At 31.7% G+C, this 17,981-nt stretch overlaps 1 protein-coding gene across 7 annotated transcripts in view; it reads right to left on the bottom strand.

Annotated features, from left to right (window-relative positions):
• The window catches only part of LOC140449774 (uncharacterized), a 170,672-nt gene that overhangs the window by 54,505 nt on the left and 98,186 nt on the right, over nucleotides 1–17,981 (bottom strand). Inside the window, exon 1 of one of the 7 annotated variants that reach the window (XM_072543161.1) lies at nucleotides 2,749–2,948. The exons of 5 other annotated variants lie outside the window; for them this stretch is intronic. The gene's annotated coding sequence lies outside the window, so the exon portion shown is untranslated. Of the gene's footprint in view, nucleotides 1–2,748; nucleotides 2,949–17,981 lie in introns of those variants that run through there. One more of the 7 variants, XM_072543154.1, reaches the window with a different exon arrangement.

Here is a 17,981-nt window from a genome sequence, read left to right as displayed (position 1 = left end):
AATTAGGGGCTCCTTTTTCGTTTTGATGTGTATATCGCTGACGGTTATTGATGCAAAGGTTATATTGCATTTATAAAAAATTGCAACAAAGACGGGTTTTGCCCATAAATTGATAAATTAATTATCGATTTTTTACTTATGTCAATCTTACTAAAAAATAATTGGGAAATTTCAGGTCAGAAAATTAAGCGTTTAAATCAATTAAAAAGTAATTTTTTGACTTAGCCGTTGTTTATAAAAAAATATTTTTTTCTTATACCTTTTACTAATGCTTTCTCTGCTAATAATTAAATTTAAATTTAATTTCTTATATCGCAAGTCTTTCTGTACCAAAACATAAAAAACATTTGTGCCTACGTATGAAAATTTTTTATTTATACACCATTAGAATACGCTGAAAATATATTCAATCGACTTTCTAGATAATCTATTCTTTCTAGTGATCTAATTTGTTAGAAATCAGCAGCCAAGAAATTCATTGTTGACAGACTTCTCGGTATAATGGTGGAAATAAAAATAAATACAATGTATTTTTTGACGTGTAAAATATATGTGTATATACAGTGCCATTCAAAATATTGCCCGCAATGTGGATGTTTCTTTAAAAAAAAGAGGCAGGTGTGTAAATTATTTGGAGAGTAATTTTTGTTATATTCAAGTATTATTTACAATATATGCTTTCAATACAAATATTCCAAAATAGAAGTAAAAATTAAATTAAAAATATTTCAAAATAAATTGTGATTTAAACAATAGAGAAACACTAACATATTAATAATTCCTCTTTGATACGATAATGAACTAATTATATGAATTTAATGAAAATCCAACAGACATTTATTAACAAACGCAAAATTGGAAGATATTGGAATGGCAAACAGCTTCTTAATCAACTGGCGAAGAACAACACACAACAATGTTGCTAACAAAGCACAACAAAACAACGTTTTCATGATTGACAGATCATAAAGAATTTAGTGAATTAAATTACTAATGAGATTATTGTATTAACGTATTGCTTCTATCGGATCAGAATCATTTTCCGCGATACCAAAAATCGTATAACAGAAAATATCCAAAAATTGGAAAATGAACTTAAAGGAGCCTTCCGAGAAAATATTTGAGGCTTAAAACAAAAAGGGTATGACAACCTTTTGCTTGCTATGCCAAAATACTCTTAGATGTTTTAAAAAACTGAACTCAGAGCAATCTCAGTTGTTCTTAGGTACACGTCACTTAGATATAAATTCCTGTAAAAGATGCGTCATAATGAAATATGTAATACGCTAAGTGTAAATATGCAAAAGACATTTTATAGTCTTAACCTGTCACGGGGTGCAGGTAACCAGTGATCAGTTTGGAAATATCTCTAGGTCTATTTTAAAATCCTGCTTTTTTGCGATGATGAGTTTATACTATCTATGAGTGCATTTATGCTAATTGGTGACGAGTTTACGTGTACTCTCCTGGACGATGTGGACTCAGATGTACAGGTACTGGGCATAAGGAGATGGTGAAGACTTGCCCTGAATGGGGAACGCTCGAAGGATTTTTTAAGGGAAGCTAAGGCTAATTAGCGCCTGTATAGATACAAAGAAGAAGAATAATAGAAACTAAAATAATGCAAGGATCTGTTTTATTGAAAGACGATCATGATAGGGTGATTGTCGACAAGACCAAGAGAAACTTTCATTAGCTAAAGATCAGATAATTTTAACATAATAAATAAGAAGAAGTGACCAGAAATAAAAATTACAGATGTTAAACATGCTATTAAAATTTAAAATCTGGTAAAGCAACTGAATCGGAGAAGTGGACTTCTAAAATTGTTTAAAAAAATTGCCATCAAGCTATGCTTGACCTGTGTAACGACAAGTTCTTGCTTAGATGAATCGATATGATGTGGAATGCAATTTTAGATTCCCCATGTCGGTCCATTCATCGTCTGTTTGCTTTGCAAATTTTAGATGGCACAGATTTAAGGTAATAGTCTGTTTGATTCTTACTTAAGACTTTTAAATATTTTGTTTTAAATAAGAAGCGATTGTAATACAGAATATTATTTAAAACTCAAATAAATAATTAAAACTATAAGGAAAACAGTAAATCAACATGTAAAGGAAGATTATCTAAAAAAATGTAGAGAACCAAAAATGGAAAAGAAAAAAGTAAATAGAAACTAAAAGATGAACAATAAATGATAAAAGCTTCTTTAAACTATCATAGTAAGCTGAACTTAGATGGAATATTACAAATTAAAATAATATAAGACATAATGGATACAATGCACAAAAAAGGGGAAGCTCTCAACATTTTCTGAGAAAATTTGAGAAAAGGGCTAAATTAAATAAAGCATTCATATAAGAATATAAAACAGAAACACAATGAAAATAATTAGCAAAACAAGCTAGAAATTTGTCGTAAAAACATTACAACACAAATTAGAACAAAAATTTAAAAAACTATATTTACAGAAAATTAATATAATGCTCTAAATCGTGAGCCATACTACAAAGGAATTAGAAAATCGTTGTTATTGATAATTGTGATAAATAAAGAAACGCCTACTACCTTTGTTATGCAAATAATTTTCAGTAACATCTTCCAAAAATAAAAACTTTTGTAGTTACACCTGCTTGTTATAGACCGGTATAAAGTATACACCCGTATAAAAGTAATGATAACTGATTACACAATAAACAAAAACATATTAATACATATAAATAAAACCTTGCAATTGTGTATCACCTAAATATTTTGAGTTTAATTTATATTCTACTCTATTCTGTGGTTATACAAAACATAATCATACTTCTACTCCTTTGTCAACTTTGCCGATTAAAACTAGCAAATCTTTAAATTTTCTTTCCAAATATCACAAAACACACTATTTAAATCACCTACACACTGCGCGAAAAGAAAAAGAAAAGATTTGTGTAAAAGAGTGTTCTTACTACTAATTTTAATGGAGCAAAAACGTTTTGTAAGAATTATGTGTTTAACAAAACACAAGTCCAGAAATAAACCGGGTCGGTCGGGAGCAGGGATTTGGTTTTGTATCTGGACCATATCCAAATACATTCATTTACGTGTACAGTGAGGGGGCTGGTTAATTAACCATTTGGAAAGCATTTTTAATCAAGCTAATGTCAGGACAATGAGTAATAATGTGCTTCTGCTAATTAATTTAGACTTTATTTCTGGGACAGACAGTTCAACTTGCGACAAAGTAAATTCTGTTATCAGACAAATGCAATAATGTTTAAATACAAATCAAAATATTGGAAGCCATCTGAATATATACAGATGACTGTTCTGACCAGCAGTATAAGTTGCCTGTTCATAGGTTCTTATCTGATTTCCGCGGAGGGCCAATCCACACTTTTTATTCTTTATGTTTTTCTCAATCATATGTTTTCCGATTTCCCTTCTTTTGCTCTTTTTATCTTCTTCTTTTTCTCCGGCTATTTTCCATTATGAGTTCGCTGTTTTCGTCCCCCACAGCGCTCTGTTCTCCCAGTTAGTTTCTCTGAGGTCATAGCATTTCCCATGTACGTCTTTCTCTCCGTCTTCTTCCCGGCGGGTCTCATCCAATATTTTTTTCGGCTACCTGTGCTCTGGCATTCTTTGTACATGCATGTACTACTGCAAGGCTTTGTTTTCCAAATTTTTTGTAATTGAGCATTCTACTTCTATTCTGTTCCATATTTCCTCTGTTCGTACTCTATGCTCTCTGGTGATTTGTAGATATTCCTCATATAGTATAATTTAACTGTTCTGTTTCTTTGGTAAGCTTTGGTGGCTGGTTTTCGCCGTGCTTTTTTCATTTCTAAATTTTTTATACAAGTATCACCTCGGCTTATCGTGGAGCCTAAATACTTAAAAGTGTTACAACTCTTAATAGTATCTTCTTCTTAACTTAAGTTCAAATCCGCAACCTCGGATCCAATACATAAGTATCTACAATCTTATACATGTTTATCTTGAGTCCTCATAGCTCGTATTCTTCGTTTAATTTCCTTGTCATATATTCCATGTCCTCCCTATCTTGTGCAAAAATAACTTGGTCATCTGTCGAAGGTAGTGAATGTAATATATTTTTTTGTACTAGTATGCTCATTGTTCAACATTTTCTATTCCATTTGTTCAAATCCTGATTTATCTATTTATATTTTTAAAAGTGTAGGTAATATACCACACCCCTGTTTGAGGCCTTTGCTGCGATGTTTTTTTTATTTCAGTGCAAAACTTTATTTGCACCTTTGTTTTTTTATACAGTTTTTGTATTATATTTAGCCATTTCTCTCTAACGTGGATTCTTCTCATTGCTTCCGATAGTTGTTTCCTAGGCACACTATAGTATGCTTTCTCCAAGTCGATAAAGGTCTTATGTGTTTCAATATTTTTCTCTTTATTCTTTTCTATCGCTTGTCTCATGATAAATATATTATTTAGACATGATCTTGCTTTTCGGAATTCAGCTTGTTGTTCTATTTTTAAACTTTTATAACTGCGGAAAAGATTTTTGCTATTGAAGACATTACACTAATCTCTCTATAAATATTTGTTGACCTTTTGTCGCCTCTTTTTTTAAAATTAATCAACATGTATGATAGATTCCAAAAATACAAATTGAAATCCAAGAGCGGACAAACGTAGTAGAGGAAGACCACCTACACCTTGGGCTGACTACATCAGGCGTATCATCAAAAATTGGCTACAAAGAGCACAAAATGGCAAAGAATGAAGGAGTTTAAGGGAAGCCTATGTCCAGCAGTGGACGTGATAAATGAAGGCTGAATGATGATGATGATGATGATAGATTCCACTCATCTGGAATCTCCTCTCCTTCTTTGATTTTGTTGAACAACACTCGTATAAAGGATACGATCCATACACTTTCATATTTTAGCAGTTCCATTTTTGTTTCCTGGTCCTGATGATTTGTTATTTTTGGCTTTCTTTATTGCTTTAGTTAAGTATAACTTAATCTGTGGTTTCGGCTTTCTCCATTATTAATGTCGCCGGGTCTTGTGAGATATATTTCGGTCTATTCTCCTGCAACAATTTTGTGTAGTGCTTTGTCCACTCCTTTATGTAATTATCTATACGTACCCTATCGTGTTGTCTATGTCTCTACACATTCTATTACACAGCTTTGTCCTTTGCTTCACTTATTGTCTGGGAGTAACATATTCTTCTCGTATTCATAGGCTTCTGTTGTTTAACCATTTATGAAACTTTGGTATTTCATCAAATATTTATTCTTGCGTTGCTCAATACCAAGCACTTCGTTTGCCGCTTTGTTTATTTTTTTATTAGGTGTTATACATTTATGTTGGGGTCCATTCTTCGTTCATCTGCAGCATATTCTGTAGTCTATTCTGATATAGTGTTCGGATACTAATTTGTTGTAATTCTACTTTATACCTCAATATTTATGCATTTTTTTGCATATTTTTATTTTTATCCTCAAATTTAGAATGATCATATTTTTTTAAAATCCTTCTATTTCAAACTTTTTTATAATAAAATATTTAATACAATGTTGTTTGTTTTACAAAGTTTTTTTTAATTTAAACTTTTATAAAAATGTACCCTTATAGAATTGATTTCGACTTACAGAATACCTCTAGAGTGAAACAGTTGTTTAAATTAAATAAAATAAATTTATAAAATATTCGGTCGATTTATTTGAAATTTAGCACGCTTTAATAACTCATTAACTGCCACAATTTTAAGCAGTTGTATTACATAAGCAACAGAGGGCAAAAGTAAAAGACATGGTGATTGAAACAAAAAAGAAGAGCTGGGAGGATTTTGGGAATAAGCTGGAGAAAGACTACCACACTAACCAAAAACTATTTTACAAAACCCTGAAAAGCCTGAGATCAGAGAACAAACAACAAACACCAAAACAAATTAAAAATAAAGATGGCCACATCCTCTGCGAGAACGAAAGTATTATGAAGAGGTGGAGAGAATATTTCGAAGACCTCAAGAAGACTCTAATATTGAAATAGACAACACTGAAGAAAACCCACATGAGAACCCAAATCAAAACGAAATAACAATAGAGGAAGTAACAGAAATAATACTCAGGCTCAAAAGAGGAAAGGCATCTGGATATGATAAAATAACTGCGGAAATGCTAAAAATTATGGGAGAAAATGAAAATGAAATGCTTAGAAAAGTTTGCAATAAAGCATGGAATGTGAGCAAGATCCCAAAAGACTACGAAAAACGTAATTGAGAATCAATGAAAGTAAAACCAAGGTCATGGTATGTGGAAAAACAGAAGAACATACAAACATTAAAATCAATAACGATACTTTAGAACAAGTCGAAACCTTCAACTACCTGGGAGTGCAACTAGAGAGTAGGGGTACACAAAAAACAGAGATAAATAATCGAATAGCAAACGCTTTCCGGATATACCACGCAATTAAGAGCCCATTCCTATCTAAAAAAGAAGTATCCCAAAAAGCCAAGATAGCTATCTACAACACAGTTTTTGTACCTATCTTAACATTTGGATGTGAAAGCTGGACGCTCAAAACCAGACTAAAAAATAAACTGCAAAGTATTGCAATGAAGTATCTAAGAAGAGTAATAGGGGTGACCAGAATGGACAGGATACGAAACGAGGAAATAAGAGAATGCCTTAAAGTCCAATCAATAGAGAAGAAAATTGAAGAAGCCCAACTGAGATGGTACGGTCAAATGGTAAGGATGGATAAAGAAAGACCAGTGAAACAAGTGTGGGAAGCGAGAAGAATCTTGAAAAGACCGAGGGGCAGACCCATGAAGACCTGTGATGATGAAATTCCCGCCATCCTAGACAAGAGAGGAGCCACCAAGGAGCAAACGAAGAAATTGGCAAGCAACAAGAAGAATTGGAGGAAGTTTGTATACGAAACCTAAAAAGAGGCTGTACACCCAACACCTTAGGGTAGAAGGGTTATTGATTCTATATATATATATATATATATATATATATATATATATATATATATATATATGTATATATATATGTATATATATATATATATATATATATATATATATATATATATATATATATATATATATATATAAAAATGTGCACTCGTAAGTGAATGGGATGTTTTCGGTCAATTTGGAGATAAAAAAGACAAGAGTTGTGCTACTTTATCTATTTATTGAAGACGTTTCGCCTATTGTTCAATAAGCATCATCAGTTCATCTAAAAGAGTGTTATTAGCGATACATCTAATATGAAAAAACAATTAAGTAAATGATCTTACCTTTAAAAGATCTGTAGCATTAAAATGTTATTATTGCAAAGAAACATCAAAAAATTAATATACTAAATATATCAGCAAAAACACAGAAACACAGAACGCCGGAAGATTCCGGCGTTCTGTGTTTATATAATATATAATATATAATATATAATATATAATATATAATATATAATATATAATATATAATATATAATATATAATATATAATATATAATATATAATATATAATATATAATATATAATATATAATATATAATATATAATATATAATATATAATATATAATATATAATATATAATATATAATATATAATATATAATATATATATATATATATATATTACATACCATTACGCATAAAACAAAGCTATTAACATTTATAAATTACTGCAAAATTAAGAGTTTCTTAGTGAATTCTTTATTTATTTTAATTAAGAAACTCGAAAATTAAAGAACATTTTAAGATTTACAATTTTTATTTGAACCATTCTCTAAACTGCATAAGAAACCTTCATAGACAAAAATATTACTTTGATAGAATAAAGGCAGATATCGAGCACAGTTTTATTAATTAAATCTTGCCCAAGTACTTTCGCTCACTAAAGCATCTTCAGGGGCATTTCGTCAATTTTGGGCTATCCGACAATCCCAGAATGTCATAAACATAAAATTAAACATAAAGTTAAACATAACACTACACTAGATTCTCTCTCCTGTTGCGATCGACTTTTTAAATAATTTTAAACTGTTTGTCCTTGTTTAGTGTAGTGGTATGTTCAACTTTATGTTTAATTTTATGTTTATGACATTCTGGGACTGTTGGATAGCCCAAAATTGACGAAATGTCCCTGAAGATGCTCTAGTGAGCGAAAGTACTTGAGCAAGATTTAATTAATAAAACTGTGCTTGATATCTGCCTTTATTTTATTAAAGTTCATTTATTCGAGCATTCAACCTTATATCAAAAATATTACTTTTTCACTTTTTAAGATGGTTAAAAAAAACAAACCAAGATCAGTTGCACGTCTTCACGGATTTTTCATCAGTTACCTCTCATATAATACCTTTTAGAACATTTAAATAGGTGTATAAGATTTTTACGTGAAATTAATTATTTTTTCCCAGATAGACTGGTGTATTGATGATTATGTTCATCTTTTATTATGCATAATTAATGATAGGTGTGATTGCCACTTTCGTATCTTGCATTTGGCTTTTGTCCTAATTTTTACTGTCTTTTGGTACATTTTGCATTTTAGTCCCTTTTATTATCTGCGTTTATTCTTTTATTTTTTAAAATATGTATGGTTCAATTCTTATTTCTGTACCTGTTTATCAAGATAATTTAAATATGTTGTATGTGGTTATCAATAGTATAACATAAAATTTTTTTACTTGTTTGAGTTTGGTCTCATTTTTTGATAAATAGGTACTATTTGCCGCTTTTTCCAATCCATAGGTATACTTTCTGTTTCCCAAATATCCTTAGCAAGTTCGTAAATCAGTCGCATCAGTTCTACTCCATTTTTAATAAGATCATTATTGATTTTTATTCGGTTCTATTACTTATTTTAGCCATTTCTCTACTTCTGTACATTCCTCGTAAGTGGAGATGTTTTCGGTTTCATCTCTTTTATCTCTTATCTCTAGACTATTTATTAGTAGCTAGCAAATTAGGCCAAGAAAATGATTATAACTGTATAGTTAAGTCAGTTCAATATGGAACAAAAAGAAATATTGGATATATAAATAGAAATTATTTATTTCCACATATTTTTTGATTTTATGATTGTATTTAATCAACCTTGCATTTTATTTTAAACAGATCGAATAAAATGTTATATCTATAAAATTTTTCACGAGTGTGAGTTGTTATGTCGTCACTCTATAGTATTTATATCTTATTTCTAGTTAGTATGTGCAAAACCTCGATTCAACAAACACATTAAACCTTGACTATGCAAAATACATTTTAATTCAGTCGGAAAATGCAAATAAATAAAATAGTTGGCAAGAGGCAAGTGGAGCAGAATGGAGTTCCCACTCATCAGAGTGGGGCAATATTAAAGTTAAAATTTTTTGTGTAAAATAGTAATTATTAAGGTATCTAAATCATTACCTTCTCAGGTATACTATATGGTAGAGTTTTACGACCTAAAATAAAAGTTTAGTTTGAAGTTTTAGAGGAACAGTGTAGTTTTAAAACAGAAAAAGTCTTTGGTCAATATTTTATTTTTTTAAACAACTAGTAGACCACATTTCTTTCTTTTGTCTATTTTTGTCTATCTTTTTAAGAATATACTGACATCATATCTCGATCATTCAAACCATGGTTCTTAACCCTTTAACGCTCACTGGTATACCTGTAGTACCAAGTGTTGCCAGATGGATCAGTGAACCTAAATGCTTCTGATATTTAAATTAGAGTGGGGGCGGTGTTTGTGTCTACCGGTGGATTTCGTCAGTTGTCTTAGAAGTTTCATAGTTGGCGGTAAAACTTGCCACAAGCTTCTGAGTGGTATTACTGGTGTAACAGTGAACATTGAAACGGACAACCGTTTTTTACACTTTTTGTGTTTGTTGTTTATTTCTGGCTGTTATTTCTAAATTTAGCTGAAGTTTTTCCCTAAACACATGTAAGTTCATTTAAAATATGTTTAAACTATACATTTCTTGAAATCATATTGTAAAAAAATTTTAATATTAAAAAAAACTATGTATTTAAATTAAATTTTCTTTTGGGAAAAAAATTATACAAAATATAATTTTTCTTTTCAAAAAATTTAAAAACAGTTTGTGGTTTCCAAGTACACAGTGTTAATCTCTATGTTCCTTAGATTTGTTTTTTGCCTTTGAAACTTAAATTTTTTGTTCCGCCATGAAAATTTTTGCATTTTTCAAAAAACAGTTAAAATTTTTATGTAAGATTTTAAAGAAATATGTACCTAATTGATCGTTTATTTTGTAAAATTGCTAATCAAATTGAAGTATTTATACTTTCTGTTACCTTTTTCTATAAAATGACAAAGCTTCAATACTAATTAGTTTTCAGTGTCGTCCTAAGGCGGTTAAAAGAGGGTCCACAAAAATAAATATAGATAAAATAATATAAATAATTTTTTTATATTTGCATTTATTTTCCAGTTTTGTTACAAATTATGGAAGGGAAGCGAAGTTTTTCAACATGGTTTTGGAAAAAGCCTTTAACGCCAGCGAAACTGTTAGAAGAATTGGAGAGAATTACTAATGAGCAAGCCGAGAACTCCGACGTTAATGGAAATTCCGATGCTAATGATGATTTAGACGAAGTATTTGTTACAACTAATAAATAATAGATCATCTTTATGTACACCCACATCCTCAGGTACTTCTATACCACAGCTACCTCGAAAACGAAAGATTAACTTGAATTTATCAGAGGGTAATATAGAAGGTGGCTTGGATTCCGATGATTCAGTGGACAATCCTAATTTCATGCCTCCTTCACAGCTGCCACTGGTTTCCCATTAAAGTGAAGAAGAGGATGAAGAGGTAGAAAATACTACTGAGCCATTTTCTTCTTGGACTAATACTGCTGTCCCCCCTAAGAGGTTTAATGAATTTAATTTTACTGCCGATGTAGGAATACAGATTGAGATTGAGTCCGAGGAGCCAATTACATTTTTTGAAAAACTTTTAACACCTGAGTTTATGAACTTTCTTGTTCAACAATCAAATCTATATGCCGAACAAAATGAGAAACAATTAGATTTAACATTGGAGGAGCTTTAGGCATTTATTGGTGTTTTAATTATAATGGGAGTTAATACATTACCAACACTCACGTAATCCTAATTTTCACAATAACAGAATAGCAGAAATATTTCCTCTCAAAAGATTTTTAAAAATACTCAGGCTTTTGCACCTAAATGACAATCACAACATGCCGCCTCGTGGATCCACAGCTTATAATAAACTGTACAAAGTGCGTCCACTCATTGAATACTGCTCTAGTACATTTTGCCGATCGTTTAAACCAAGCCGAAATGTTGCAGTAGACGGAAGAATGGTTGCTTTTAAAGGGCGCACCAGTCTAAAACAATATATGCCCATGAAGCCGATAAAGAGAGGAATAAAGATTTGGGCTTTGGCTTGTTCAGAAACTGGCTATTTATTTACATTTATAATATACCAAGGTAAAGAAAAAACGACCAAAAAGGATACTTTAGGAGAACGTGTTGTTTTAAATTTAGTTAAAGATTTCTTTGGTCAGAGATAATGTATTTATTTCGACAATTTCTATACCACTATACCCATTATAGAAAAATTAGAAGAGAGATCTCTTTTTGGTTGTGGAACAATTAGAAAATCTAGAAAATATGTACCAAAAGAGAAATTGAAAGAAGACAAAAAGCTGGCGATGAGGCAAATAGACTTTGCAGTGTCTGATAAGGTATCTATCACCAAATGGAAAGATAGAGGAGTAAAAGCAGTTACTGTATGTAGTAATATGCACAATGCTGCTGAAACTGGCCACGTTCTTCGCACGAATAAAAAAGGAGAGAGAGAAGTTGTTGAGTGTCTATCTTCTATAGTTGATTACAACAAATATATGGGCGCTGTTGACCGCTTTGATCAAAGAATGGCAACATATTCCATTTGTCGGAAAAGTAGAAGATAGTGGGTGAAGCTTCTATATTACTTTATAGATGCATGTATAATGAATACCTATATACTTTATAGAGAGGATCTTAAAAACAAATCCACGAAAAAAGCCTTGTAGCCACCTGGACTTTAGGAGCAAATTAGCGGATCTGATCATAGGAAATTATAAGGCCAGAAAACGGCCAGGACCTATAAACTATAAACTATAAACAGAAATGATTTTTGGAATATTACGCACGTTAAAACAACCAAAAAGAGGTGTTAAGAATATTCCAAACGGGGAATTTAGAAGCGTAGTAATTATAAATGGCATGTCTGTGATGTAGCTTTATGTGTGGAGTGTTTTGGGCCATACCATAACACTTAAGAAATTTAAAATATATATTGTTTTATTAAGATAATGTTTTGATTTGATACTGTTTGTATTTTTAGTGTATTTTTATAATAAATAATATTGAATGGTTTCGGTATACCATGTATATCAGAGAACTTTCATGATTTTTTTTCTTTAATGCTCCCTGGTACAATGGTTTACCACATTTTTACAGTAAAATCAACCATCTAAAAAATACACAAAAATTGTTTTGCTACTTAGTGTACATATTTTTGTGTAAAAATTCACTTTTTAACTCAGTTTAGCAAAAAAATAATTTTGCGTTAACATTTCTCCAGTTTTTGCTGATACAGAAGCTTTATGTAGAGTACTTCTACTAATTCATCTGCTTTAATGCACCCAGTGTGTGGAATACTTTGTTTGCGGTAGTTTTTCATTATAAAACGCCGTCTGCACTCTCGATCGAAGTTCTTCGGACGAAGTGAAGTTAATCGAGGCGAGGTGACTCTCTACATACTCGTGAAGTCGAGTAATGTAGTGTGACACTTCGTATTCGAACTTCGGGCTCTTTGACTCGGACGCGAAAAACCGACACATCAAGGAAGTAGAACGAAGTGAAGCGAAGTCGCATGAAGTAACTGTCTATACTCTCGTACTCGCTGAACTTCGATCAACTTCGCGAGTAGTATAGTGGCCGCTTAATATATAATAGGCCACATACAAGTGCGATTAAATTGCAAAAACTTACGTAGCATTGAAAATTGCTATTTTCAATAAACGAATGCAATAAAAAACTTCTGGAATAGAGGCGTAAGTAACACCAAAAAAAATTATAATCCGCTAATAATCTTAGTAGTAAATCAATTGGTCAATTGAAATAAAAAGAGATAAGCCTGTTCGAAATATTTGAAAGTGTGTAGTGTTTAAGTAGAATTTCATTTATAAGTAAAAATAAATAATTCTAGATTCGGATTAAAATTGCAGAACTCTCCAAAGCATTATCCCAGAAGCCATAGTCTCGCAAGACTCCATGTTCTCTCCCAAATTCTACACAATCTATATAAAGGATTTTCACATTCACACCATTTTTCCTGTAAAGCTCTCCTTTTTACAGATGTCATTATCCTTTTCGCTGTTAGAAATTCTTGCCAGTCAGAAGCCCAGCGGTATTTGAATTAGCACAGTCAAGGAATAGTATCAAACAGGAGAGCAGCTTTTGATCCAACAAAAATCATAATTCTCATAATATTGGTCTTATTCAAAGTCTTCAAAGATCCGAGCTGTAGAATTCTAAACAATTACTTCGACGTAACGATCTATGAAAAGATACTATATTTCCAATAATTGGTCACCTATCTGAGAGTTTAACTAACGAGTTAGCTCACTTTGGAGGCCGACATTAGAACCACTCTTGACAGGGTCAAAAAACAGTCGGATTTTATGAAAGAGTATGAGGAAAATTGGGGCTACTAATACAAAACCCCTCTCTGCATTTATAACCATTTTTAAGTCCCAAAATAGGAACGCCACAATACAAACATTGGACACCTTACAAAGGTAGATAGCCAAGAGAAAGACCACACCTAATATGGGCGAACGACATAGAGAGAATAGCCGGAACAAATTGGAAGTATGTTGCTCAGGATAGAGATCGATGGAAGAAATTGGGAGATGCCTATGTCCAAAGAAGGCATAGAAGGCTCAGAAAAATTCCTAAAATTAAATGCCAATCCCCTATCTAAATTTGAATTAAACGTATTCAAAAGCACAAGTTCCTGTTTACTCAGAAAAATCTCTTGAACAATGGATTTACTATCTACGTAATCTAACCCATAGGGAAAATTGATTTTCTGTGCTTTCCAATTTTATTGCACAACAATCTAGATAAAGTGAAAGTCACTACTACCTTCCATATGTTTGCTAAAATAAAATGTCCAAAACATGCTGAAAAGACTGTCAAAATAATCTGAATTTGACGCTACAAACGACATTAAAAACACTATCCCCAACTGTATCAATCGACTAAATTCTATAGCTTAACAGTTAAAAATCAATTCTAATATGTACATAATCGAAAAAAGATAAAACCAGTCCTTGAAAACAGTTAAATAGTCCAAACAAGATTCTCTGTAATTATATAATCTCAACTATACTCATCCCAAGAAGAAAAACTGGCATGGTATGTATCTATCATTCATTCTATTTAAAAATTATTTAAAATTAACTCTAAAACATTGGTATAGCAAATATGTGGAAAAGTGCAAATTATTAACATTGTGATATTGTATAAAACAATACCAATACACAAAAAGGGAGACACCACAGATCTGAAAAATTATCGACCAATTTCACTTCTTTCACAACTTTACAAAACCTTTACAAAGATTATTACAAACAGGTAACAATTAAATTTGCCGGATATCAATCAGTAGAAGAAGCTGGATTTAGAAAAGGGTACAGCACCTGTGACAATCTTTATACTTTAAAATCCTAATAGAAAAGACTAACGAATACAATCTCCCATTATGTCTGGCTTTTATAGATTATGAAAAAGCTTTTGATAGCGTAGAACTGTGGGCAATAGAAGAAACATCAGTCAACAACCGGATAGACTCCAGGTACATAATATTAATACATAATATTTACGAACAAGCTGAAATGATAGTGACGTTGGGCAATGGAATCGAAACAAAACCAGTAAAAATCAACCGAGGAGTAAGACAAGGAGACACAATATCTCCAAAATATTTACAGGTGCCCTAGAAGATATCTTTAAGTCAATAGACTGGGAAAATAAGGGAATCTCTATTAACGGAAGATACTTAAATCATCTTAGATATGCAGATGATGTAGTACTAATAGCCGACACTTGGAATGCACTGAATACGATGATTGAGGAGCTACACATAGAATCCCTTAAAAAGGGGCTGAACATGAATTTCAGCAAAACTAAACTAATGTTAAACAAAGATAACAAACCTATGATAAACATTGAAGGGACAGATATAGAACACGTAGATGAATATACATATCTGGGTCAAAATGTCAAGGTAAGCAAAGAAAATCAGACTACCGAAATAAGCAGAAGTGTAAAAATGGGATGGGCAGCATTCGGAAGACTCTCATACGTACTTAAAAATAAAAATATACCTCAAAGACTGCGAACCAAAGTATTTAATTCCTATATCCTACCTGTACTTACATATGGAGCTCAAACCTGGATATTCACTAAAATAAACATGGAGAAGATCAGAAATACTCAGAGAGCTATAGAACGACAGATGCTGGGTATCTCACTCAAAAACCATAAAACCAATGAAAACATTCGTAGTAGAACAAAAGCAAAAGATGCTGTTGAACTGGCAGCTAAACTGTAATGGAAATGGGCTAGACATAACGAACGTCTTACGGATGGCCGATGGAATAAAGAAATCGGGAATTGGCGGCCATATGAAGCCAAAAGACCACAAGGACCGCAAATGCGATAGAGCGACGATATTAAAAGAACTGCAGGGCCAATGTGGAAACGTCTTAAAAACAACAGAGATGAATGGCGAGAATTAGGAGAGGATTATATTTGGCAATCCGAATAGAGAAGAGGGCTTAAAAAAAAGTTCCATTGGAGAAGGAGACGAATACAATGATGACGTTCGGAAATTATTCTGTTATATGATTGCGAAGCGTATAAGCAACGATATTGGTGACGATGTTGTCAGAAAACTAGATCTTATTAAAATAGAAGAGCAATATTTAAGATGAATGATAAAGCCGCTGTAGTTACTGTGAACATAACGTTTACTGAGGGGTTCATCTTGTAGACTATGGTTAGCTTAAAAGCCAAGAAAGATGGTTTTTAATGGATACTGGTACAACATGATTCATTGCTAGACATGAGATAATAAGATACTATATATTTTAAATAGTATGTTTATGTGGAATTCAGCCACAATTATTATTGTAATGAAAATTACACTTTTAACTAATGTGTAACGTTGCGATTTCCACTCCGGAAATCGTTTTTAAAAAAGATTATTTTGCGAAAATATATAACCAAGTTGCTATTAGGTTATGTCTTTTTAAAAGTTGCACAATTACATAACTTACGTTACACAACTACAACTACGACATACATTACACAAACATATAACAAAAAACACACAAAACACTCAGAATTTGATATTTCCAGAGTAAGAACACCACCCTCAGATTATTTTAAACCATGTTGTTGGATACAAGATCGCAACCTGACATTGACCTGATTAATTTAAATTAGATATGCTACAAAAAAGTAGTTTTATATTATAACCTTGTTATACTATATAATGTTACCACTAGAATCAGTAAAACTTAGAACAGCAATTGGTGAGATTATCAAAATAAACAGTGAAGTTAGTATGCCAGTATCCATTGATCAGGCGAGAGTCAATCCCAAGATATTTTTAATTTGTGTCATCTATTCACATATACCTAATGGAGCGCATCCGATAACATATTTCCATTTTTCCATTTCCATGTATTTTCCCCGAATTTTTAGCGGGGCGTTAAAATTACCTAAATTTAAAAGTATAAGTGGTGAAACATCTTTTATTTAAAAACATTTTTTATTAAAAAAGCTCTACTATAGGGATGAGTATGCTAAATGTTTGTAGAGCAATTAAGCAATAATGTTGATGATGTAGATGCTACGATTATATAAGACGCAGAAATAATATTTGTAGACCATAATGGTAGGTTTTATATTACAATCGACCTTACCCAATATGCGGGCCTAAAAAATAGTCAATGAATCAAGGAGAAAAACGAAAATATTTTTTTTGTTTTTTAATTGTTAATAAAGTCTAAAAGTAAATAACAATTAGGTGGCGGTGTATTTTATTTTAATTTATACAAAAAGTAACTTGGGACTATTTTTTAGACTATCTGGTCAATAGTGCAAATGACAAATAGATCAGTGTTGTTGTTATCATACTTTTTTCAAGGGCGAATGGATGATGACCTGATAGGAAAAATACCTCAAACCTTAGTGGATTCTACTTTTACTATAATTAATGATACTGATGAACATCCAATAGAACTTCTTGACTGCTACGCAGAAACAAATAATAAAAACGTAGAGATAAGTCATGACCAGAATGAAATTTTTCATGATACACAATACAGAAATATCCAATGAAAATCTGGACAGAATCGAAGATATCAAAAATATACTGGCTGGCAGCCCTGCAGAAAATATGGAAGTTGGCGATGAGAACAACGACCCTGATTTTGTAACGAATTAAGAAGAGTCTAACAGTTCTGAATCGTCTGAAAATATTTCAGATTTGCAGCATAGTGAAATAAATGAAGATGATACTCGAGACGAAAGCCCGAGAAGAAAACGGTCTACAAAGTATGAAATGAACAAAAATTGATGGAAAAAGAACCAAAATAGTTTAAATAGAGAAAAGGGAAAGTCTTACCAAGGAAAGAAACAAAAAATGGAAAATGAAGGTATGACTTCCATAAGAGAAGAACCAAAATCCATAAGAGAAAGTTGCAATCGTAAGTTAAGTAAAAATAAAAAATCCGTCCTCATGTGCACTAAAATAAGTGAACCAGAGAGAAGAAAAATTTTTAAAGAGTTGCACTTGGGCCGAAAAGAAGATGTTTTCAAGAAACCATGTATGTGTAAAAAGTACCTCTAGAGAACGAGGCCTGAATGAAGTTTTGAGAAGAAAA

The sequence above is a fragment of the Diabrotica undecimpunctata genome, chromosome 1 (genome assembly GCF_040954645.1).
Source record: "Diabrotica undecimpunctata isolate CICGRU chromosome 1, icDiaUnde3, whole genome shotgun sequence".
NCBI classification, from domain to species: Eukaryota; Metazoa; Arthropoda; class Insecta; order Coleoptera; family Chrysomelidae; genus Diabrotica; species Diabrotica undecimpunctata.
Note: the sequence above shows the minus strand (reverse complement) of the source record. Positions and strands in the feature narration are given on the sequence as shown.